This window comes from Pipra filicauda, unplaced genomic scaffold (assembly GCF_003945595.2).
Source record: "Pipra filicauda isolate LSUMZ 115617 unplaced genomic scaffold, ASM394559v2 scaffold680_size158834_pilon, whole genome shotgun sequence".
Lineage (NCBI taxonomy): Eukaryota > Metazoa > Chordata > Aves > Passeriformes > Pipridae > Pipra > Pipra filicauda.
The window spans coordinates 123,744-150,378 of NW_024104843.1; the positions used below are offsets into that span (position 1 = coordinate 123,744).

At 49.5% G+C, this 26,635-nt stretch overlaps 1 protein-coding gene across 7 annotated transcripts in view; it reads right to left on the reverse strand.

Annotated features, from left to right (window-relative positions):
- The window catches only part of TIAM1 (TIAM Rac1 associated GEF 1), a 136,198-nt gene that overhangs the window by 103,366 nt on the left and 6,197 nt on the right, over window positions 1–26,635 (reverse strand). For 3 of the 7 annotated variants that reach the window (XM_039388756.1, XM_039388754.1, XM_039388759.1), the window contains exons 2-3: window positions 19,090–19,205; window positions 14,650–14,709 (exon numbers count right to left, since the gene is read on the reverse strand). The exons of 2 other annotated variants lie outside the window; for them this stretch is intronic. The gene's annotated coding sequence lies outside the window, so the exon portion shown is untranslated. Of the gene's footprint in view, window positions 1–3,100; window positions 3,150–14,649; window positions 14,710–19,089; window positions 19,206–26,635 lie in introns of those variants that run through there. 2 more of the 7 variants (XM_039388758.1, XM_027715383.2) reach the window with 2 other exon arrangements.

Here is a 26,635-nt window from a genome sequence, read left to right on the forward strand (position 1 = left end):
TAACATCACTGTGAGTCTGAGCTCTAGTTCTAGACAATACTAGAGCATGCCAGAGTTGAACAACTGTCCAACTTCCAGCCCCAGGCCTTGCCCTGGGAAGACCACCAGAGGCTGAGAGGAGGGTGGGAACTGCTGTGGGCACGGACAGCAGCAAGGCCATGGAGCCTCCTGAGGCAAACCAGGCACAGAGCCCCTTCCCAGGACCAAACTACACGGGACCCCTCATCCTAGAGGTGCCCAGATGCACATCCTGCCTAATGGGCATCCCCCTACCCTGCTGGGATCATTTCTTGGCTTGTCTTTACCAGAGCACTTTAAGCAACCTGAGAACATCACATCCCAACTCTCATGGAAAGCCTAATTGGAAGTCTCAAAAAGCAATTACACTAAAAGCACTGTGCAGTGAATCAACAACTACCTGTCTGCCCACAGCACCAGCCCATGGGGCTGTGAGAGAAGCTTCACACATGGGAACAGCACAACAGCTTCCCCCTGGAAGGAAGAGGGGCTTGGTAGTTCTCACAAACACTCTCCCCCTTCCTCAAGTCCCCTGACACCACCCCACCGAGAACACAAACAGTGAGTCTGCCGAGCCAGGGGAAAGGACGTTCGTGTTTGTTTCCAGTTCACTTAGAATCTGAGATGTCATAACCAATAAAAACTACAGTCTGGTTCTAGAAACCCCTGCATCTTACGTGACCTGTGCCTTGTGAGGCACAATAAAAACATCAATATCTGCGTGGTAACTTCCCGTTTCATCCCCTGCTTCTGCACTGCTCGCGGCACAGCTGGGCTAATCCCATTCCCACTGCTCTGCATCCTGACCTCCTTAAACAACATCATGTGAGGATGCTAAAACACTCTAATCTATAAATAATGTATTCCCCTCATCCAGCAATGGATTACTGGGCCATAACACTCACTGGCATGCACCGCGCAGTCGCCAGTTTAATGAAATAATACCAAGAAAGACACATCGGTAGAGAGTCATCCTCTGTCTTGATGAATTCTTGTAAAGATTTGATGCCACTGTTATTTTTACACTGGATTTTTCTTTATCATTAATTATTTAGAAGCCGGTATTTCATTCTAGAGACCTTTTTTCTGCCCCCCCACCAAAGACTCTTTGTTTTTTTGAGCTCACAACATGGCACAAGACCAGCACTGGGTAATTAATCAGAGCCAAAGTGAAGGGGAAGCAATAAGGTCTCCCTGCTGCCATTCACCACAGGGCCATGCTCTAGACCCAAGCCAACCTGTCGTCCCAAGCTTGGAGCTCTCATTTCTGCCCCCTCATCCTCCCACCCCAGCTGCTGGCAGGAGGATACCCAGGCATTCCCGGGACCCTGTGCTGGGCCAGTCCAGGTCACTGATTCTGCAGGAAAATTAGCTGTATTTTCCTCAGGGTTCATTTTCAAACAACCATTACCTACAACTCAAGCCATAGTGTGTAACTTCATTTAAAGTTAAATGAGTCTGCTCCAAACACTGATGTCTAATAGACTCACTGCCACTGCTGTGATGGTGTAAAATCAATGCCTCTCCTCGACACCAATCCCAGCAGGAATCCTACCACTGATTTCCCTGAGCAAAAGCATAAAGCTCAAGCAAACGCTTAAATGATGCAAATTTGCGGTTTGGCAGAGTTTTTCCCAACAGGCATTCTGGAAAAATAAAGTGTTTCTGCCTCAAAACAGGTTGGAACCCTCCTAAAACCAGGCATGCACCCTTTAAAGAGCAAGTTCCCCAGGAAGTGTAACCAGGCCTGCCACACTTGATCCCTCGGCTCCATTTGCCCTGTTTAGCAGACCAATTTTGCACACCTTTTTCCTAAAGCACAGCTCCCTTTTAACTCTGAAATGAGGGGGAAAAACAAGCAACCCACCAACACCCACCAAACCTGCTCCCTTCGTTCCACGGCACCGATCACGTGTGGAAATTTAAATCCCTCCTGCAATATTAAAATGCTTGTCAAAGGGATTAACAGCAACCTTGGCAATGGGGATCTGGGATATTAAACAAAACTATTAAAGCACCAATACTTCCAACAGCTAGAGGGTGACTTAATTCCCAAAAAAAGGTGCACATTATCCTTCGCCTCTGCCCTGGAGGATTACTCATGTCTGATGGGTTGCAGTGTGTCGCTGAGTCAGGGCTGAACTCTGCCCATCAGAAAGCAAGCCTGTGTCCCTGAGGAAGCAGGAGCCATATCTGACATTCCCACAGCAGCCCTAGAGACAGCAGGTCAGGATGGAGAGCCAGGAGAGGATGGTGAGGATCCCCCCTGACGGCAGCACGCTCCCCACCTGGTGATTAGTCCTAATGCTTAGTCACAGTAATTGCAGGGCCAGGGCTCTGTGCTCACATTTCCTGTCACCAACCCAAGAATTAGGCAATTTAGATTTCAAGATAGCAACTGGTATATAAAATAACTTGATAAGCGATCGCAGGAGTAACAAGGAGAAAAATGAGCAACTGGATCCGGAGGAGGGTCCCCCAGTCCCTGCTCTGCAGCATTACCAGATCTCCAGCAAGCATGGGACCCCCCCAACCCAGCCTTCCCACCCTCAGCACTGCCCAGCACTGCCTTCCAGCTCTCCCCACCTCACACAGACACCCAACAGAGCGTTCAATTCAAGTTGAAACCTTCCACAGGGCTCATTTTCAACAATTAAAGAGCATGGCAACCTGTAATTACTGAAAATAAAGCCAGACAGCTGGAGAGGGGAACATCTTTAGTAGGTAATACGATACTACATTTTCTCTCCTAGGGAATTCAGCTGTTGAGTCCCCAGCTCCCACTCAGTCAGTTCGAGCCCTGGGTGTCTGCAGTGAACCCGAGCGCTCCCTGGGAGCAGTGCAAACCCTGGAAAAGCAAACAACACTTGACAGCCCAACCCAGAGAATGGAACACCTCTGTCCACACTGAGGAAAGACAGGAGTTAGGAGAGGAAAGCCTTAGGGGGCTTTCTGGGCACACGGTGCCTTAGACAGCACGACCGGCGCTACACTCCCAAACACGTTTTCCAGCTCGGGCCAAATTCCAGCTGCTCCTACTCCCCTGGCCCGGCACAAACGAGGCAGGCAGGGCTCCTCTTACCGCTCATCATCAGCAGCACAAACATCTTCCCCCGCTGTACTTCCCAAGCCCCAGCCGCCGGTAAGAGAAAGGAGGAAGCGCCAGCGTTTCATTCCCCTTCTGCTTCAGAGTGGGTGTAACTCCTTAAGTTTCATGCTAAAATGAGATGGGTCAATTGGGTGTGTTTGAAGGTTTGGGGTTTTGCCATCCCTCCCTCCCTCCCTCCTCCCCTTCCTCCCTCCCTCTCCTGATTAATTCCTCCCGTCACAGGCTTCAGACGAGCTGCCACTCAGCCCCGCTGGCTCCTGAAATCTGAATTCCTAAGGACATCCCTCCGGGGTGGCTTTAACTCACCAGCCTGACGCGCTGCGAGAGGAGCCAGGAACTAAAATTCCCAGTCAGCCCACGGGGCGACTGCACCACGTTGTCCTGGGGATTCTGTCCTGCTTGCAGGGAACAACTCACCAGCAAGACACAAAATAAAACACTTCTGACCTACTCTGAGCCTTTTGCCGCTGCCCTCGGCTCCCTCCCATCCCCAAGGATTCCCCCTAGTCTGTATCCGGATGGTGCTTCTGTAGAGGACCAGCAACTGCCTCCCACTAAGCTGCTCACAGGTGCAGAACAGTTTCCAGGATCAGGAACTACAGGGAATTAAAAATTACACACAGATCTGGTTTTACTCAATTCACTACTTCCACATAACTGTTTCTGGATTAGGATTTGAGCAGCAGCATCCTCCAGACCAGGGTTGGCTAATGGTTGCTATAAATAAGAAATACCAACACAAAACCCAAACCATCTGTGTTTATTTCCCCCAACTCCCCCCACCTTGACTCTGCACCACTTATGCTGGGCAAGGAAAACAGGTATGAAACTACTCTGGAAATGAAGCAGAAAATACAGTAAATATTTTTTACAAGCAGAAGTCAAATTAATAAACAAATTAACATGTACAACTCTGCGTGATATTTCACAAACACAGAGTACTGAGCAATAACCATACCCTTGCAGTCCCACCCTCTGCAGCCCAACAGGGACCACAAGTTGGGAAAAGGACAAAACCATTAGGAGAAGAACAAAACAAAATGGTAAAAGGTACATGCAGGAGCCCAGTTCTGACACAGGGTTGGATTAAACAGCTGTAGTGAGGCTCCACACGCCCGGGTGCTGGAGCAGAGCAGGGGAGGAGATGATTCTATTTTGGGACAGGGATGAGATAGTCGGGGAAGCGATTTGATGCAGCACAATCATCCTCACACCCCCATTATCAGGAGCAGACGTGCAGGCTGAGCTGCCTGGCACCGCAGCGAGTCTGAGCCCACTTCAAACAGCACGCTGGGTTTAACTTCACATCTCAGATGTTTCTGATATACCCGCCCACGCTCAGAGAGCACCAGATCCCCCGTGACCAGGGGCACACCTGATAAGCACCAGAGTCCTGCCCCTTGACAGCAGAAAAGGGCTGAAGGAGGGACGGGATTAGATGTACTGTTTGGACTGGAAAGCACTGAAACAATCCATCCTCAGCACTATCAATTTAAACCCCATATGAGCAAACCAACAGTTCCCACTCACAGGCCAGGCAGGCCAAACAAACGGGAGGGAAGTTTTCAGTGCTGGGAACCAGCAAACCCCGAGCAGGCAAGCAGGTTTGGCGAGCCACGAGTGACTCACAAGGCGACGGGGGCTGCTGCTACCTGCCCTGGGGTTCACTCGGGCATGGCCACCTCCAGCCCATCTCAGCAGCCCAACAGGCACAGCTGCCCACCCGCCATCGGTCCCACCGCCACGGACATGGCGTGTACGTGCACACAGGTGTGCAGCACACCAGCTCCCACAGACACACCACAGTCACAGCCCGTCCTGGAGGAGCAACAGGTGCTTACAATGGCAGATTGCAGTGATTGTCTGGAGAGATTTTCGGCTTCAGAGGTCTAAAGGCTGCACACACCCTTTTGCCGCCAGCCCCAGGTCCGTTTGCATGTCACAGCAGTTTGGGGCATCTTTTCCTGCTATCTGGCATGGCCAGAACTCCCAGGAAAACATGAACTTCAGTGAATCCCAAATCTGACCACCTGTGGGTTTTAAATCCCAGAATCATTTAGGTTGGCAAAGACCTCTGAGACCATCGAATCCACGCTGTGCCCGATCCCCACCTTGTCCCCAGCCCAGAGCACTGAGTGCCACATCCAGTCCTTCCCCTGGACACCTCCAGGGATGGGGACTCTACCACCTCTCTGGGCAGCCCCTTCCAATGCCTGACAACCCTTTCTATGAAGAAACTCCTCTGGATGTCCAGCCTGACCCTCTCCTGGCACATCTTGAGGCCATTTCCTCTTATCCTGTCCCTTGCTCCCTGGGAGCAGAGCCCAAGCCCCCCTGGCTCCCCCCTCCTGTCAGGGAGTTTCAGAGAGCGAGAACGTTCAGTGCAGATGGGAAAAGCAAAGCAGTGACTTCCCCAGCACCAGAATAAAAACCAGCCAGCAATAAATAGGAAACCTGAAGTATGGAGAGAGATGCTCAGAGGGAGAGGCAAGGGAAGCCTTCTCCTCAGCCCTCCTCCAAAACTCCGTGAGAAACGAGACACCAGGCCTCCAGGGAAGCTTGGCTGGGGCAAGCGAGCCGGCAGGGCCGGGGATGCTGGGAGCAGGTGGCCCTGGACACTCGGGAAGGTGTGGAGCAGCCACCCAACGAGAACCTCGGCGAGAGCCCTCCCGGGCAGTGCTGTGGCTTGTCAGCTCTCGCCTGCCCGCTGAGGGAGAACAGGCATTTCCAGGGCCTGGCCCAGCACCCCGGCCCGGCTGACGCAGTTGGATACACGCCTTTTGATGTGGGCTTCCCGAGGGCACACGAGCCAGCTTATATAAACCTCAGTGCTCTCCTCACTAAGCGATTAGCGAAGACCTACCAAAACCTGTTTTAAGACAACCCAGCGTATTCTGCCCGGAACGGGCTGGAGACAACCAGGCCAGGACCTCCGCTGGGTGATTGGAGGGGCCGTCGCCTCCAGGAGCTTGAAGAAGTGGCCGTCAGCTAAACCCTGCAGCTGGACAGAGCAATTAACCCTCCCCTCCTTAGCTGAGTAAAGATGATACTACTGGGAAAAGCTTCTTTTTCTTCCGGTGTCAGCAGGATGAATCCCACCAGCCTGGAGGAGACTGAGGGCAGAGCTCATCGGGGGCTGCAGCTCTGATCTCTGCTCTCTGTGAGCACTGGCAGGACCCAGGGAATGGCCTGAAGTTGTGTCAGGGGAGGTTTAGGTTGGATATCAGGGAAAGGTTCTTCTCCCAGAGGGTGGCTGGGCACTGACCAGGCTCCCCAGGGCAGTGACAGAGCTCCAGGAGCATTTGGACAACACTCTCAGAGACAGGGTGGGATTGTTGGGGTGTCTTGTATAGGGTCAGGAGTTGGACTCAGTGATTCTTGCAGGTCCCTTCCAACTCAGGATATTGTATGATTCTATGAACCTTCCCGGGAGTCCACAGGCTCTCCCAAATACCAAGCTGAGATGTGGAGATCCCACCACAGAGCCCAGAGGAGAAAGGTCCCACAACACAGCACTTCTCCATGGTGAGAGGAAGGGAGAGGGAGTCCCATCAGACACAGCCTAGGTCTGCATCCTGCATAAAGGTGTGTTTATCAACTCTAATTAACATCCTGGGCCTCTCACACCCTGGCACACCTGCTAATTAGTGCACATGAGTTAATATCATTTTAACAATGGATTATCACTTTGGGTAGAAAAAAAGGGAGTCACTCCAGCACAGTGACTCACCCCGAGCACAGCAGGAAGGTGAGATATGAGGAGCATCGGCCACGCTCCCACAGGGATCTCAGACCGTATCTCTTTAACTAAGGCTTACCTTACAAAGCCAAGGTGCTTCAAAAATTCATGATTGTATCTGTCTTATTTTTCACCTGTGCACGCAGGTGGCCTTGGAGAAGCATCCTGTCTCCATCACCCAGACAACTGGAGCCGCTCCGGTCTTTCTGCAAGCCCTGGTGGAGTTCCCAATGTGATCATCACCTACTTTGATCAAGCACGTTTCAGGACACGACCTGGGTCCCAGCAGCCACTAATTATGTGCAAGGAACGACCCCAGGGGAACACCAAGATGCTGATGCCCAACCCCAGTTTTGGTGCTACTCCAAATATTCCATAAGCACAGACTAATCTGGCAGCGCTCGCAGGCACCAGGCACATGTTACTGGGACATCACAGCCCTTTTCCAGGTAATGCTGCAAACTGCAGCCCTACAAATGTGACCTGGGCTTCCAAGTTCAAGCCAGCTCTGGCACATCCCTGTGGCTAATGTGGCCAAGCCATATGTTCACCCTGGGAATCCCTCTCTCCTGGGAGCAGTAGCTGTGCCTGTGCAGCCTCTCACACATGGCAGGAGCAAAGGGTTGTCTCTGTGTAGGTGGGGACACAGTTTGACTCATGCCATCTTGTACTCAATCATAAACTGAAGAAGAAAGCTGACTTAACTTCCATTATTTTTTATTTTTAAAACCTCAGCTTTCTAACTGGATATCTGTGATGTAGCAGCTCACAAGAGGGCACCGGTGGAAAACCATCACACCACCACTGGAATCACTTCTACCCCCTCAAATTGATGTTCTCCCTGCCTGCCTTCCCCTCATCCAATAAAAACCTGCAAACCAACCCTTGGCAATTACAGAACATTAATGCCATGAAAAATTATCCTGAGTTGAATGTATCCATACTCCCTGTTATCAGAAAGATTTTCTCAGCCTCATGTTTCTATTTGGGATTAGGAAGGGAGTTGTGAAAGGCAAGTATTGTTCAGTCACAAATGGTTCCCTTTCAGCCTCTACAAAAGTCAGGTAATGAATTACAGGAGGTTTTTTTTCCTTTGGAGAGGTCAGCAGATATATCAGCTCACGGGAAAGCTGATCCCCGTTGTTACGCTACAAGGGTAGTTGAAAAAGGTTTCTAATGAGCTCCAGGGAGTGGATGCTGGCCATGAGCCAGCACCCTTGCCTGCAAATCCAAGACAAATGACAAGAGGCAGGAGCCACCTCTGGCTCGAGCACAAGTTAAAATTTAAGGCTTGTGTTTCATGGCGTTGCTTGTGGCTGGAAGCTCTTGCACCAACGTGGGCACCGCGCTTGCAGACACTCACAGGATTCCCTGAGCTGGAAAGGCCCTACAAGGATCATCCAGTCCAACTCTTGGCCCCGCACAGGACACCCCAACAATGCCACCATGTGCCTGAGAGTGTTGTCCAAATGCTCCTTGAGCTCTGGCAGCCTTGAGGCTTGTCTTGTCACTCAGCATGTGTTAGCTCACATGAAAGGGCAGAGCTGCTTCTCTCTCTCCTGGGACCGTGCAGGTCAAACACACGCCTCTGGGTGTACAGGATCAGTATCTGTAGAAGAGCCCTGTTTCTTGTCATCCAGCATCAAAAACACACCTGCAGTGGTGAAGCTCTTCTGGACATACACGTGTACCCAAAGTCACCATGAGCTCCTGCACCTCCCTGGCACCGGGGTGGATTTAGAGGGTGCCCAACACCAGCAGGATGTGCTCCAACCCAGTTCCCCCAGCCCAGGGATGTGGCTATGGCTGGCACACCTCACGTTGCACAACCCTCAGGGCAGCACCCACAAGCCCACTCAGTCCTTACCGCAACGGCCGTGTGGTGCAAGGATAAGCCGGAGTTTAACAAAACAGGGACTGTTTCCCTTTTTTGATGAGAAGCCTCAAGAAGGAACGTTTTATTCAAGACCTCTAATGCAAACACCTCCTCTCGCTTCTCTGAAAGAACTTAGGCAGTAGCTGCTGTCATCTTCATGCAGAGTTCTGACACACTTCCACTGCATCCCTGCCAATAGATTTAATTTGATTGGAAAAATCAGCTCAAAGCGAGAGTGACAAGCTGCACGCTGATGACGGTGCTGTCAAATGATGGATAACGTAGGTTTATTTCAGTTGTCAACATTTTTCAACACTAAAAATAGTCATCACAAGCTTCTGGACTCACTGCACTGAAGTATTAAACACACAGGATATTGACACTCTCAAAAGCGCCCGAAGCCACTCACAGCCGGGGAGTAAAACCAGAAATGTGTGACGGACAGCAAAGGTCTCTGAGTGTTACTTATTTCGAGAATTAAAAACAATACACTACAGCAGGAGATCTCATAACCACACTGGCCAAAGCAAAGACAAGATGCTGCACACACCATCAAACAGAACAGCACAATATGGGCTGCAAACACAGGCAAAGATGGAGAGAAAGAAAGGGAAAAGCTTACAGAGAAGATTTTCTCTCTTGTTACCCAGCTCTTGGTCAGGATCTCAAGGAAAGGAAGGGTAGAGACTTTCCCATGGTAGCTCCTCATTTCCTCCCTCTTGTCATCCATCACCTGCCCAGCCCAGCAAGAAAAGGCACAGAGCCATGAGGTTGGGGAGGATGGGAAAGCCCAGGAAAGGCAAGGAGTGCTGCTGGAGGGCTGAGATTTCCAGTCAAGGGATGAGCTCTCTCCAGTGGACACCAGCCAGGAAGCAGCTCACCAAAGGGAACAATGGTTTTATGGGTAAGGTGGCAGAGGAGGACAGGGGGAAAGAAGGACCATTTACAAACCAAATCCAGCTTGTTATTCCCTCTGAGGCACTGGGATGACAAGCACAGGCAGGGTTGTCCCTACATTAGGCCATTATTTATAGCAGAAAGAAAATGAAGCATCATAAGGAATTATTAATTAGATGTTACCATAACCTTGTGTAGAATTGAAGCAGCACTCTGATGTGCTTTGCAAATAATTAGCAAATTAACTTTCACAATGCCCCTGAGAGGCAAGTATTATCCCCATCTCCTGCACAGCCCTGATGGAAAACAAAAGGCAGAATTTGGGCAGATTGATCCCCTGCCCTGGCCAAGTGTAGAGCTGCCTGAGCACAGGGAGGGGACATCAAAGAGGAAGAGGGAACTGGGAGCACACTGGTTACATCTCCCATGTCATCAGACCACAAGTCACACTGCTCCTCCCTCCTAAACCCCAGCTCAGGCCACCCAAATCCTTGTCCCCAGGATGAAATACCCTCACAGCCATGAATTCGGGGGCTGAAGTCAGGGCTGACTGAGCACCTGATCCTACATTATCTGGCACAGGCACAACCCCTTTCACTCCAGGGATAAATTCCAGTTCACACCAGCACAAGACCAAGTCTCTGTCTCTTCCCTCGCCCTCAGGAGGAGCATGACAGTCCATGTGCAAAGCCCAAAGTTTGCTCAGTGGCTCAGTCTCCCCCCAGCTCTTCCCACAGGAGGGAGGCATCTTCTCTTAGCTCATAGAGAAACCTCTTCTCAGCTCCAGAGCCTTGGGAGGCCAGCGGGCAGAGACTGGACCATCCCCATCCATCCCTCCCACTCTGCCTGTGCAGACCCCAGCCCATGGTCGATGGCCTTGGAGGTTTTTTCCAACCTAAATGATTCTGTGATTCCTCATGTGTTGGCAGCAGGAACTGGCGGGGGAAATGCTCTCCACCCCCAGCAGATCCAAAGGACACAACTGAGCAACTGCTCCTTTCCAGGCTGAGCAAACAGCACGTGGCTGCAAGCACAGACTATCAATGTCTAACTCCAGGGACACAGCAGAAAGCATCCTGCCAGTAATTCCTCTGTCTTGGCAGTGCTTCCAGCTTCCCCCTTTCAGCAGAGCAAGAGGGCTGCACAAGTGTCCTTGCTCCCTCCCTCCCACACTGAGAAGGGGGACCAGAGCAGCATCAGTGTCACCCACACACCCCCTCCTCGTGTCACTGCCACCTTCACCCCCGTGTGTGGGGGTGACTGGCACATCCAAACCAGAGTCACTTCCTGAACAGCTCACTGTCAAGTGGTGGGAGAGCGGGAAAGTCAGGGAGGGGAGCACAAAGTGCTGCTGTGACTTTCTGCCGGATGCACGTTCCCAAAGAGGCAGACTGGCATCTATTTTGGACGTGCTGCATAAAAATAAAAGATGCTGGTTGACTGCACATGTTCTCATTTTTAGAAAACAAGCTCCAATTTATTTCTTCTATTACAGCCATATGGTAAAAAAAAAAACCAACAAAAAACACAAATCCAAAACTTCCCTTCAATGTCACCTCAATGAAAAGAAGCCCTGACCTGGTTTTCAACCTCCCCAGACCAGAGCCCGGCACAGGAATCACACTGCTCAGTTAACACCTCTCTGGGAGACCCTGACCCAAAGTCCTCCAAACTAAGCAGACATCTGGATTGCAGGTTCTGCCCAGAGAGCCACCAGCACTGACTTTCACAAGGTCACTCAAGGTTATAAACACCACAGCTGGCAGACAGGGCTGGCACAACTGGACTTACCACACATGTCTGAGTGCCTTCCCTTTTTGTCCTTTTCTGTTAACTTGTACATTGGATTATATCCATGAGGCTACACCCTCACCTTTGGAAGACCTACATTAAGGTCTGACCTGAGCCTCCAGTTTCTAATGCCACTGCCACATGACCCTGCCTTTATACTGCCCACATGTGTCTCTGAAGGCTCAGAGATTCATAATTTCTGAGTGATCCCTAAGACTAAGAGTTCATACACAGATTAACTGCTTAAGCAAGCTCAAGGGCAGAGACCTGGTCTTCTTTTACTGGCAAAAGCCTCGCATTCTAAAAACCATAATAGTTCCAGAACTGCTGATTACTTTTCCTCATTTCTAGTTGTGTGGGGGTTTTTTGGTGTTTTTTTTTTTTTTAAAGTCCTGCCTGTTCCTTCTACTTCTTATGAGGCTTTTCAGTATTTGGCTGTTACTTGAATGCTAAAGCCTGATTTGGGATTAAACACAACATTTGGGAGGTGGACTCCAATGCTGCCTGCTGTCACCGTTCCAGCTCTAAGAAGCTCGGCGAGATATCAGCGCATCAGGGCAGATCCTCCTCTGCATAAGTCTGTGTGACCAAAGTTATCTTTCCCTTATTCTATTCCACACACACACACAGATGTGACTGATACACAGTGGGACAGCTGCATGGGGAGAACAGTGGTGGATATGTATTAAAGTGGCAGCAAATAGAGCGGTGGCAGGGAAAACACAGAAATAGGCCACTGAGCAACAAAACAGCTCGGTTTCATCAGCTGCATTAATTGCCCAAAAGCAGAAATGGGTGTGCTTAAGCAAGTCTAGAAGGCTGCACGCAGTCACTTGGAGAAATGACTTCTAAAACTTGGCCCACTTCCCCCACTGCAGCCACACTGGGGAGATAAGGGAACTCCTCAAACCCGTTCCGCATTTCGGGGTTCTGCAGAACCCAGCTGAGCTCAGGGCCAGCACAGAGGGTGTGAGCATCAATCCTCTCCCATCCCAATAATACACCAAAAACAGAGCCTCCCACATCAGCCACAGATGAAAGTCCTGGACAGACTTCTGCAAAAGCAGAACAAAAAGCACAGAAAGACTTCTGCACTCCTTCCAGTAGGTGATCCTGCAGCATGAGCTATCCAGAGCCTCTCCAGGGAGATGCCTCCTCCTCCTCCTCACTCTCCACATGGACCTCTGGCTGGTCCCTAAAGCAGCTCCTTTCCTGGAACATCATCTTGCAGGACACAAGTGAAGAAGCTCTAAAATCCACAGCAAAGCAGCACAACCCCATAGCTGGCAAGGAAGGGTTTACCAAGAGTGTCCATCTATCCCTGGGCTTTGGAGGGAAGGATCCCAGTGACACGGTTTATTGGGACCACAAGACAGTTAAACAGGTTCTAAGACCCCTCTTTTCTCCTCAAAAGTGACCACATCAGGGCTACCACATCCTGCCCATGTATTCCCACCTACAGCCTTCTTCTAGCAACCTGGCTCACAAAACACAGCTGGCCAAAACACCACATTTTATTTTCTGGCCATTTTGGCTCCCTGAACTTGCTCACTGTGCAGTGAGGAAATCCCTGGTGCTGCTGCAAGGAGGGAGCAGGAACACAAGGCCCTGATTAGAAGGATAGCTCAGGCTCACAGCCACGTCTCCACCGCTGGGCAGGGAAGCACAGGAGGGAAACAGGGCCAGTTTAGGGTAAACCAGGTGCACGACACGTGGTTTAGACTCTGGATCAGGACCTTGGTCTGATCCACAAACACCTGTCCATGCAGGTGTGTGACAGGGCAGGATGTTCCAAGCTGGAAGTGCTCAAGACTTGCCCTTAAAAAGCCCAAGCCACACAAAAGCACAAAACCATCACAGGTGATATTCCTCTTTCAAAACACGAAAAAGGGAATTAACTTTTGCATTTGCCACGGAAGGAGCAACAGGCTCCAAGCAGCAGCTCCTCTGGCCTGAGTCAATATTTGATACCACAGAGTGGGAGAGAAGGGAAGAGAGAAGAGAGAGGAGACCTATTCCATTTTCTGTTATTTTTTTTGTTAAATGCACTGTAGTCTGTGTCCTCAATAAATGCCTGTGCATCTCTTTCCAACAAAATGTCAGCCTTGCGGTGGATTGGAACCTTGGGATTACTGCCCTGGCAGAATTAACGTATTAGACATAAAAACCATAACATTTCATTATCCATTGTAAACCATGTGCACTTTCAACTCCAGGGAAACTGGAAATATCACCCAATTTCACTATCATTTGCTGTTAGCTGACTGCTCTGCCACGTGTTTGCACACTAGCATGTTCAATTTGATGATGTATCAGTTTCTGGTTTCATTCTTCTTTCTTTACAATGCTGATGTTTTTTAAAAGAAATTTTTTGTTCTGTTTTTGTTTCCACAAAACCACTCAGTTGAAAAAAACAAAACCAACCAACCAAAAAAAACCCTTACCCTGGAACAAACAAAACAGATCATATTTGTCAAGCTGAAAACACACCAGAAAGAACTTAACCTGATGTCTGAAACAAGGGTAGAAGGCAACACAGAGGGAAGAAAACCTCAAACACAACAGGCAAGACGACTTAGATTTATGGGCACAGTGGGGTCTGTGGTCAATAGTGAGGCACTAAAGGACAGAACCTCTTCCCTCAGAGTTTTTAATTGTATTTCTCCTTCCTACTGTTAGACTGGCTACAAATTCAAAGATTTGAATAAGCCACAGATTTTGTCTGTCTCTTTGGACAAAAATGAGAAGCAGCACAACCACACACACACATGATAAAAGGGCCAGCTGGCAGCAATTTGGAGTGACCACACAGAGGAAGTGTGGGGAGGGACAAGGGCAGGAGAGGAGCCTTTAAAAGCCTAGGTCACACTTACATTGCAACTTACAGGGTTTGCCACAGGGAAATCTTTTTATTTAATCACTTCTGTATCTTTGCAAAGATTAGTGACCAACTGTCCAGATTTAGTGCTGCCATGTTTCTATAAACATGTCTGAACATACTTGCTTGGATAAAACATGCAGCTGCTGACACGGTTTTTCATGTAAACACTTCACTGTGTATCTCAAAGAAGTCTTAAAGTTTTAATTCCTAAAAGACCCCCCGTTCTGCTCTGCAGGCTGTGGAGCTCTGCCCCAGGACAGAGAGGGAAGGGATGGTGAGCAGAGCAGGAGGAGGGTGGGCAGGAGCTGCAAACACACAGCCCAGGGGTCACTACTCACAGGAGGGGGTCACAGCAGAAAGCAGGACGGTAGGGAAACATTGGTTGTCCCACACAGCTCCTGGAATGGAAAAGAAAGATGAACAGGTCAGCTCCAAACATCGAGCCAGATGCACACAGCTGCTATTCACCTGCCTGAGCCCCTGCAACACACTCAGCCAGACCTTCATCACTGACACCACCTCGACCTACTAGTGCAGAGGGGGAAATAATTCAAATCCAAATTGCTTCTCACTATTTGTTGCAGTTCCTATCTTGCCAGAGCCACAAAGCCCAATTAAGAGTGTTTCCCCGAGAGCTCCAGGCTCTCAGGGCTGCAGGCAACGCTTAATTGTTCCAAAGCAACTTTTTCCACTGGACTTGGGTTTAGCTAATTGTATTATTGATTTGGAGCTCTATAAAAAGCTTGGCTCCCAGTTGCATGCTCTCAGCAAAATCATGCTTGGGGGTTAGTCTGGATCTCACGAAACAACAACCTGGAAGCACTGAGAGAGGTTTAAGGTGGCAAAACAGAATGTGTTTTAAAAACCAATCCCTGGAAGTAGTAGAAGGTGACTCATTCCCAGCAGATATCATCCCTGCACACTGCTCAGAGATGGGAAACATGAGTGGATTGACAACCCCCTGAGCACCATCCAGCGGAGATTTCTGATGGCCCTTCTCCCCGACCAGTGCTCCCCATCACCCCAGGACGTGGGTCTATGGGAGGCAGAGCTGGCTGGCGGCTCCTTACTGGAAATGGTTGTTTTCCCACCACAGGAAAGCAGGAAGAGCAGAGCTCCCCATGGCCATTCAACCCACCACAACACACTGAGCCCTTTCTGAAGCCTTGCAGGTCCGAGTGCTGGGGATGATGTAACACCATCAGACATCTGCCAAGTAAATAAGCAAGCTCCAACATGCCTCACTCCAAACCTGCAGAGCAATTTCCATTCCAGAACAGGAACTTGTACTGGGCTTTAATACTCCCTCCAAGAGATCCCCTTCCACAAAGAAAATCTGCGCCCGCTGCCGCAGGAACACGCGTAATCCCTGCAAGCAGATGTCAGGCTCCAAAGCTGAGAAAATGACTTTGTTCTCCAGGATCAGGGAATTTAAAGAGCGAGAAGCTGAAATGTCCTGATGAATTTGGTAACTTAAACCCCAAAGAGGAAACACCTGCTCTCTGAACAGCCGCCCAACCCAACGCCCCCCCCCCTCCCGTTTTATGCATCCATAATTCAATGGGAATGGGCTTTTGCTGGTTGACAACACAGAAGGCTCAGCCAAAGTGCTGGAAAAGAGAGGAGGGAGCTGCCAAGAGCAAACAGCCCCAGTCCCGCAGCACTGCCCCATCAGCAGCTCTCAGCCAGAAATTTCTGAGCTGGGGTTGCTCCGCAAGGATCCACCAAGCCCAACGCAAGCTCCACCAACCACCCTGACGGGACATCACTTCATCCCAGCAGGGCATCTGGGGTCTGGATCCATGTCTCAAGTGCACAGTTACACCTTCCTTCTCCCAGCAAATCACTCATGGAAATAACAGCATCTCCCTTCACGATCCAGCAGGTGAAGTACAGCTCCAGCATGCTGCAGGGAAAGGAAGGCATCTGCCCATTTATTTGCTTCAGCACTGGCAGGGATGTGGAGTGGAAAACAAACAAAAAACAAAAACAAAACCAACAAAAATAAAATCCAAAACAAACCAAAACAACAACAAAAAAAAAGAAACAAAAAAAGCAGAACAAAACAAAAAACCAACACAAAAAGGGCATTTTCATCAAAAAGTAAACAAAAACTGGATGCAGTCATTTTCTCAGAGACCTGCCTGGTAGAGTCCCATGGGATAAAGCCCTGGAGGGGAAAGGGGCCCAGGAAACCCGGTTAATATTCAAGGATGACCTCCTCCAAGCTCAGGACTGATGCATCCCAACAAGCAGGGAGGCAGGTCAAAACTCCAGAAGGCCTGTGTGGATGAACAAGGAGCTCTTGGAAGAACACAAAAAGGACACCTACAGAAGGTGGAAGCAGGGATAGGTAGGGTGGGAGGAGCACAGAGAGATGGTCCAAGCAGCCAGGCTGAACGGGGCTTGGAGCAACCTGGGATATTGGAAGGTGTCCTTGCCCACAGCAGGGGGGGTGGAACTAGATGAGCCTTAAGGTCCCTTCCACCCCAAGCCATTCTGTGATTCTATGAAAAACAAAAGCCAGGAGCACAACCAGCTTCCTGCAGGATTAGCAACTGCAACAACATTAAGCCAGAAACGGTCCCGTTATATGACCCAGGAAGGAAGTGAGCTGGCAGCCTGCTGGCCCCCACAGCGCCCCAGGAGAAAGGTGGAGCAGAGGCAGGAGCAGGACCCTCATCAGGCATTAGGCAGCAGCTTCAAATATTCCAACGTTCAGCCCAGGTCCTGATACACCTCCATGTCAGCCAAGAGAAGCTCCCACCTGTCACTGGGCTGGGACAAATCCATTTGGCTGTTTACCAAAAGGTCTGATCCACCTTGTGCTGGTTGTTGCTTTGTCTCAGCACAGCCAGGTTTTCAGGAAAGAAACGCTTTCCCTGGGAACAGAGAGAAACTCAGCCCAAAACAGGGTGTCCCACACACCTCGTGGAGCAAGGAGGGCTTGGCAGGAGAGGGACTGTGCCTATAGGTAGCTTGGGCTGGAGCAGCAGCAGATCAGCCAAATTTCTGGGAAGTTTTATCTGCATTCCTACGTGTGCACGAAGGATATCAGCCCTGGAAGTCTTAATTCATGCTGGCCTGAGTCCTAATGATGGGCAGAACTGTGGCTCCACTGCGATTAAATCTGCCTTGATGCATTGATTCCGAGGGCCGGGCGGGAGCTTCCCCCTTTTCCCACCGCCCCCGGAGGGGTGTGGAATGCCCCAGGGAGAGGCTGTGCTGGCCTTGTGCTGGTTCAGTCACCCTGTGCTCAGCACAGACCAGCTCCATGGGCACCCTCACAGCAAACACAGAGCACGTGTACCCAAATCCTGCTCCCACCCCAAAAATCCAGCCCCTGCCCCAGCACAGATGTCTGCCCCCAAAGCAGCTCCCCTGGACACGGGGCATTCCCTCCCTTGCCTGGTTAGGGAACGAAGGGCACAAGTGATGGACACAGGGACCATGAGCCACACTTGTATCCATCCAGACCAGCAAGTCCCCAGGAGAAGCAGACTCCAGGTTTCCCAAACAAGACAGCAATAGCAACAAAAACCCCACTCTTCCTTCCCCATCCTCAAGTCCCTCTTGGAATAAAAGTCCCTCTTGCAACCAGGGTCAGGGTCGGCCCATCACTTCCAGCACTACTGGGAAGTAAATGTGCTGCAGGCAAGGCAGGAGGTGTCCTGTAATTAAACAGTGCATCAGAACCCCCAGGTGGAAAGAGGCCAAGTCCAGATGAGGCAGACAAGCTCAGCTCTGACATCTTCTAAGTTTAGCTTGCTTAAAACTGTACCTTCAAGGTCGGGACATGCACTGTTTTTAATGCACCTCTTGAAAGGGGCACAGAAAAACAAGGGAAGATGTTGCTAAAAACAAAAAATATTCAGTTTTCCCATGTTCAGCTAGAAGATCTACAAAAGAGTTTGCATTTTGTGTGAGAAAAATCTGTGATACCTGATTACCCTGAGGTCAGAGCATTGATGTTTCCTCCCCACAGGACTCCAGCCTTCTTAGGGATCTGTTTTGTCTTATCTGCAAAGGCCTTTTCTTCCCTTTTGCTGTTCTCAAAGTTCACAGGGAAACCCCAACATCCCCAACAAGTGCTGTAAATCCCCAGTCCTTTTTTTCTGTTTTAAGGATGGCTGCAGCAGCACTGTATCATCAAACAGTACTTATCCTGGAAAACATGTAACTCCAATTCAACAATCCTATTACATATGCTCCTAGCATTTGTACAGGGGAGATTTAGCTCTTAGCTCTCCATTGCTTTATCTCTTTCTGTGTTTGCCAAGGCAGAAATTATCTCAGGCTATAAACAGGTCATATCCAAATGCTTCTCCAATCTTGCTGCAGATCTGGGGAAAAAAGCCCTGGTCACGTAGCTGCATTACGTGTCCTGATCCTAGCTCAGCACTGGAGTACAGTGGAAAGAGCTATCCCATTTCAACCCATTTTGTGCCAAAAACACAACTTGCACCATCAAGGGGTCTGTTCAGACCCCTCCTGAGGAGTACAGAGCAGAGGGAACCTTTGTCACAGCCCTAAGGATCAGGGTCACTTTGTAAGTGCTAAAGGGCAAAGAGCCCATCAAGAGCAGAGCTCCCAACAGCAGAGATGGCAAAAGGACAAAATGAGAAGACAAGAGACATGGACATGTGCATGGATGGAAAACCCCACCATCGACATTTCAGTGCCCTAAAGCCTATGACTGGGGTGGAAGGGCAGACCCACCCCAGCACACCTTGGGGAAATCATCCCACTGATCCCTCAAACTCCACATACATCCCTACCTCAGGGACACTGCCAGCTGCCCGTGGCCCTTCCTGTGCCCCACACTCTCCGTGCCAGCTCCCTGCTTTTGTCAGCAAACTGAGCCACCACCGTGTCTCAGCAACACACCCACCTCCTGCATCAAAAAAAAAAAATAAAATTAGAGCTAAACCACATCTGTCTCATTTATTCCAAGCTCACTGCTCCCACAGGTCTAACCCCCATGAGACACGTGTGCGTCTCCTGAATCACCATCTCCTCCATCTCGCACTGACACCCAGTTTTAGGGCTGCTTTGCCATCCACCTGCCAGGTACCTCTTTCCCTGAGGTACCTCCTCTGTGCTCTTGCCCAAAACCTGTCTCTTACCTCATCCCAATTTTTCTTCACATCACACCTCCCAACACTTTCTTGACAACTCATGGTTTAGTCACTGTTTGCAGGTCTAAACCACAGGTGAGCAGGATTTGTCAGCAAGACAGTCCTATCTCCGTGAGAACATCAGCCTGGCTTCCTAGACACCCTTCCTAGATTCCCAGATTTGCAGCAAGATAGGCCTTCCTAGCCCAGGAGGGTCTGGGGCTGGGAGAGCCCAGGGAGCAGGCAGCGCTCTCGAGAAACAACTCTCAGCGCAGCAGTGGCACTTACAGAGGATTTTGGACTCATCCAGCACCAGCTGGGATGTACTCAGAGAGGAAAGGGAGGATTAAGACAAATGGCTGCACCCACGTGTCAGTCAAATCAAGCTGCCCAAAAACCACAACTGATGAAACAGGGCATTTTTTAGCCACAGGGCCTGGGAATGTTCCTTTTTTTTTTTTTATCTTTTTTGGAAAGTATACCAAGAGAAGCGGCGAGCAGGTTGCAGTCAGCCCCAGCCATGCTCCCCCAACACCACTAACACTGCTCACAAGACTTCCTGCTGTCTTCCCAAGCAGCCTCCAAGGAAAATTGCTGCTTTGGCTTCAGCACCCGTGAGAAACACCTGATCTTGGGAGCGCAAGCATCCAACTCCACCAGGAGCCATTCCCATTAATGAAGCCAGTTTCACCAACCACACTGCCCTACCAAAAACTTAAAAAAATAAAAAGGCTATTAAAGGTGCCTCGAAATGATCCCAGCTGTTTCTTCTGGGATGCATCTTCTCCCCAGCCTTGCAGCACCACAAACTCCTTTAGCTGTGATGTTCTGCTCTGCCCCCATGGCCGGACCCCGAGGAGTGGAGCCCCTCACCCCTGACCCACCACTTCCGACATCCGTTTCCCACCCTCCTCCCTCCCGCCCTCTCTCCCCCATCTGGCACATTCCCACCAACCCACAAACACAGCCTTTGTCTTCTCCCCCTGAGCAGCTCTGACCCCCACGCCCTCTCCCCACCCTTCCTCACCACTACACTGCAAAGTTAAATTGCAAAGTTTAACAACACATAAGAGTTTCAGGAGGGAAAAATTAAAATTATAGCCGCTGAGTGTGTGTTGAGTGTTCTTATTTAAAACAGAGCTTGTACCTGAATCCAGACATCAGTGATTGTGGACACACTGCAAACCAGACCGGATCGGGGTCCTCACCTTTGGTTTCTGTCCTGCAAAGCAAGGAACCCTTGCAGAAACATCTCCTGGCTGAACAGGCTCTTCTGCACCCACAGCAACATGAACTTGCTTTCACAGGTACCTCTGGAAGATCCCCCTCACAAAGGAGATTCCCGGACAAAGCCGCAGGTGCAGATCAAACAGATCAAAGAGGGAAACCTCCCCTCTGCTTTCATTTCCAGCTTTGCCTTCAGATCAGCCTCTCTGATGTGCTGCTTCTCTTTCATTACAGCTGCTTTTGTCTCCTGGTCCTGTCCACAGCTCTAGCCTTCCATTACACTCTTGGCTCCACTGCCAGTATTATTTTATCTGTGCCTGCCTGGGCTTTCTCTTCCTCCAAACTCACTCTCTGCACCTGTTTCTCTGAAAACTCTTCTTTCCAGTCCAGGTTGTTGCTTTCTTTGTGGTATGGCTTTGAGAGCTGAGTTACAGGACTGAGTACATCCCTTCCAGACCAACGAGGCAAACAGATCCTCTCAGAAAATGTGCAACAGCACCCAAGAAGGTGGCAAAATGCATAGTATTGCTGCACCAGATCACTGTTTATACACATCCACACACATAAAAAGGCTTGTAAGTGCTTTTTGAGAGGGAGGTGGGACCAGAGAGCTCTTCTAACCTACACAATTCTACCATTCTGTCATCTCCTTGCAAACAAAATACTACAGACTAGAGCTGCTCACTTGGCAGCACAGCAGAGAGGTCTTACAGCTCTGCTGGAGCGCCACAGTGTCCCCTCTCTGTGACATTTCACTTCTCACATCACTCACTATTCAGACCTGACATCAAAGGTCTCCTTCTGTAACACACCTTGGGATGTACCAATGGAAGCTGTTATGTACGTAAGGAGATGATTACACCTGCTCCAGGCTGAAGAACACCACCACAGGATGACACACTGTCATACCACCTGGAACAATTGTAAATATAAACCACCAGTGAAAGTCCTCACTGCTCAAAAAACACTTTGTGTTTTCCCTTTCTCCAGTGCTCTCTGACAGGGGAAGGAGGGTTGATTTATTGAGATAAGCTATGTATATGAGGTAGGCTTGGCAGCCTGTTCCAGGCCCAAAGGTGTCCATGCCTTCCACCAGCACTCTCCAAAGGAGCAGTTTTGCTCCTAGAAAGTGTGGAGTTCTCAGTCAGCACCAGCAAGAGAGAGAGATGATGTTCAGTTTGACAATTCGGCTGTCAGTGGGATCTGAAATGTCACTCCCACACCCAGCAGATGCAGTTGGCTCATCCCTTGTTTTAGAGGAATGTACTGAAATTCCTTTTGTAACTGATACAAAATGTTTCACCAGGCTGGAGCTTTATTTTGGAAAAAAAAAAAAAAAAAAGCTCTCATTCCCCTTCAGTTAAAAGGCATTTTAATTAATTCTCTTGAACATATTTAAACTGTTCTGTTGCCTTCAAAGATGCTTTTGCAGGGACAAACCATGTCCTTAAGTAAAACCCATATGGCATCAAGTTGAACTAAAACAATCTCAAAACAACACAAAAAGAGTGAGCTGATATTTCAAGAAAGTGGATCCTCCACCTATTATCATTCTTGGCCCTGAGTCTGCCAGAACTTACATCTGTGAATAACTCTGGAAGGATAACCAGGACAAATGTTTGTGTAATGGCAGCTTGACAGGGTAACTTGTTTTTAAACAAGCATGTAGGATAAATCACAGTTGGAATGACAGGATAAAAACCAAGCAAGAGGACACACCAAAACCCGGGGGAGAAAGATGACACAAGTTCCAAGGAGTCCTGGTACCTTATCTTACAACTGAGCCCATCATTTCAGCACCATAAGTCATCTATCAGATGAGGCTTTCTTTTTAGTATCAATTTTCGATCCATATAAAAATTGTCCCAAAAAGCTTTAAACACCATCAACACAACCTGCATCCTTCACATCCTCTTTACCCCTTCAAATTTCTTGCTCCTCTTTGGCCAAATACGAGGTGGGAAAAGAGGAAAACCCTGAAAACCAGCCCAGCTTCACCGTACCTTGAACCCTGTGAAAATGTGGATGTAGATAGAAAAGTTATTCCTGAGTTAATATTTCACTCAGAAATAAATCTGTGATTTTTATCCTGTGTCAACTAAATCTCTCCTTCAAACTTCATGGAAATTGGACTGGGCTGCAAGGAAAACAGTCATGACATTTTCCAAGAGCCCAGGTCTATATACTCACGTACTGGTCTTCAACTCCATCAGCTAAACATATTGGATTTGTCTCTTGAGGTTGGAACAACACTATTTACTCTCCATTCCACCATGCAAAGTTTAAAAGTGAACTCAGTTGGGTTTGGTATTTGTCTTAAAACTGAGGCAATGACCACTCTATCACAGGCATTAAATTTAGTTTGTTTGTTTTTAGAACTCATCACAGGTCTGTTAATTCTTTTTTTTTCAGGAGGCTGAGTTTTCCCCTTCAAGGAAGTTTGCTGTATACAGATATTGCCTATTGATATATATATACACACACATATATGTGTGTGTATATATATTTGTATATATCAGCCCATGGAATGGTTTGGCTGGAGAAAGGAAGACAAGCACAGCCTGTACCAAACCCTGTGCAGTTGTTTTCCTCCATTACACAAACACTTGGCAGTCTTCCAGAAAAAAAAAAAAATTATGCACCAAAATTAGCCCTTACAATTGCAATCAATTGCAACAATCAAGCGTAAGTAATTCCAGGGGAAAAAAAAAAAAAGAAAAGGTGAGCATGGAAAACAGTGTCAGAGCAATGCTGTGGTTCCTCCTTTTATCCATCATTATGTCCAGCACAGTTTTCCTGCCTGTTGTTGGAGCACACAGCCCATAACCAAAGCAATTTGTCACCAAGAAGCTTCCTCCTGCCGTGCCCCAGAACGGTTCCTTGTCATTTCCCTTTTGGGACACTGTAGTGGTTTGAACCTTGTTCTCCCCAGAAGCTAAGAGAAGTGGTAGACCCCAAGGGGTGGAAACCCCTGGAAGTTTTGAAATTCTGCCCAATGGACGCTCCTGCAGAAATGTAAACATACCACAACCAGACCGGAAAAGAAGGGTTGTAGTTTGGTGGTTGTAGGAGAGGTGGCCATGTTGTAGAGCCACGAGGAAGGGGCTCTGAGCCCCTTGGGCCCTCTGGCCCCCTCCCAGCCCCTGGCTGGGGGGCTGCAGGGACCTGGAACAGCATAAAGCTGGGCTAGGTGCCTGTAGTTATGCCGGGAGATGTTTTCTCCATGGGCACAGAGCAGCAGCCGACACTGACCAGAGAAACGGTGGCAGAGAGCCAGAGATAAGACCTGAACTGAAGGAGCAGAGAAGCAACATGCAGCACCAGAGAAAGGACTCCTGGAAGGAGAGCCGAGGAAAGGAGAGCCAGCAACTGAGAGCTACAGAGTTCTTGGGGGTAAGACTGTACCACCCTCCCCCAAAACTCCCTTGAGATCCCTCTTGGAGAAGAGGGACATGGACTCCTATTTTGGAGAGCAGTTTTAGACATGCAGCACCGGAGAGAGAGGAGCTGAGAAGCTCGGAGCGTCCCGCAGCTGGACCGGGACGGCCAGATGGAATGCGGGGGGAGTTGACCTTGGCTTCCCCCCCTTGCACTGCTGCCACGGTGGCAGCCTGAGAGACAGGGCACAGAGGCCCTGCAAGGAGCTTGAATCTCCTGGAGATACCAGACCGTCACGAAGACCCCCCTGTGTCTTCGTGATATGACGTGGTGAAACGACCTTGTCTGGGGTTACGAAGACCACGGAAGACCCCTCGGTTGTGAGGCGATGGGGCCGGGGGAGCTTGAATACCTCCCTCGTGGATGCTGGCAGAAATCCAGCTATCAGCTGCTGCATGCATGAGAAGAAGAAACCTGCTGCCTCAGAAGATGCTGCTGTTTAAGGACTGGAAGGGATCTGTCCTTCTTTCCCCCCTGGACTTTTATTTGGAGGGGAGAAGAGATCTGATCCATTGTAAATACATATGTCATGGTAGAGATAGTTTGTGATCATGTGTATAATGTGATATGGTATTTATTTGTACAGTCATTGTAATATATTCCCTTTTCCCCACTTTGGAGTCTGGTGTGTTTTGTCTGGAAAAAACCTCTCTCACATTAGGTTGAGATGTGGGAGGGGGAATGGAGCTAGGGAATTGGATGTTGGGGCTATCTCAAACCATGACATAAATGGTAGCAGAGGATGGTTGCGAACCATCGAGTGAGAGAGATAAGAACCATGATGCTTGTGGTAACAGAAAGAGTTTTCCAGACAAAACACAGACTGTACCATTGTAGAGTAAGTAAGACTATCTATAGTAATGTAAGTTAAGTATTAAGAGTAGAGTTAAGTTTGTGATGATGCTATGTTGATATGTAGTAGAGAGATTTTGATTATATTTTAGTTTATTGAAGATTGCATGTTGATTAGAGGTTTTTTTTTCAGTTGTTGTGATATGTTGACATTTCGCAGGAGCGAGGGGTGGAGTGTTGTAGTGGTTTGAACCTTGTTCTCCCCAGAAGCTAAGAGAAGTGGTAGACCCCAAGGGGTGGAAACCCCTGGAAGTTTTGAAATTCTGCCCAATGGACGCTCCTGCAGAAATGTAAACATACCACAACCAGACCGGAAAAGAAGGGTTGTAGTTTGGTGGTTGTAGGAGAGGTGGCCATGTTGTAGAGCCACGAGGAAGGGGCTCTGAGCCCCTTGGGGCCTCTGGCCCCCTCCCAGCCCCTGGCTGGGGGGCTGCAGGGACCTGGAACAGCATAAAGCTGGGCTAGGTGCCTGTAGTATGCCGGGAGATGTTTTCTCCATGGGCACAGAGCAGCAGCCGACGCTGACCAGAGAAACGGTGGCAGAGAGCCAGAGATAAGAACCTGAACTGAAGAAGCAGCAGGAGCAACATGCAGCACCAGAGAAAGGACTCCTGGAAGGAGAGCCGAGGAAAGGAGAGCCAGCAACTGAGAGCTACAGGGTTCTTGGGGGTAAGACTGTACCACACTCCCCCAAAACTCCCTTGAGATCCCTCTTGGAGAAGAGGGACATGGACTCCTATTTTGGAGAGCAGTTTTAGACATGCAGCACCGGAGAGAGAGGAGCTGAGAAGCTCGGAGCGTCCCGCAGCTGGACCGGGACGGCCAGATGGAATGTGGGGGGGGCGACCTTGGCTTCCCCCCCTTGCACTGCTGCCACGGTGGCAGCCTGAGAGACAGGGCACAGAGGCCCTGCAAGGAGCTTGAATCTCCTGGAGATACCAGACCGTCACGAAGACCCCCCTGTGTCTTCATGATATGACGTGGTGAAACGACCTTGTCTGGGGTTACGAAGACCACGGAAGACCCCTCGGTTGTGAGGCGATGGGGCCGGGGGAGCTTGAATACCTCCCTCGTGGATGCTGGCAGAAATCCAGCTATCAGCTGCTGCATGCATGAGAAGAAGAAACCTGCTGCCTCAGAAGATGCTGCTGTTCAGAGACTGGAAGGGATCTGTCCTTCTTTCCCTCCTGGACTTTTATTGGGAGGGGAGAAGAGATCTGATCCATTGTAAATACTATATGTCATGGTAGAGATAGTTTGTGATCATGTGTATAATGTGATGTTATATTTATTTGTACAGTCATTGTAATATATTCCCTTTTCCCCACTTTGGAGTCTGGTGTGTTTTGTCTGGAAAAACCTCTCTCACATTGGGTTGAGATGTGGGAGGGGGAATGGAGCTAGGGAATTGGATGTTGGGGCTATCTCAAACCATGACAGACACCCTCCCCCAGCTTGGGGAAGGATGCTGGGAAGAGTCCCTGGAAACTCTGCAGTGGAGAAGATGCCAAGGGGGGGGACAGTGCAGCTCTGCAGGGCCCCACGGAGCCACAGGGCTTAGGGACAACCCAACCCTGGCTCTACAGGTTCTTCCCAGGCCAAATCCCATCTCCAGCTTTGGCTGTGGAGTGGCAGAGCACCTTTCCCAGAGGGGCAGGGAGGGACAGGTCCCCAAAGATCGCTGTCATGA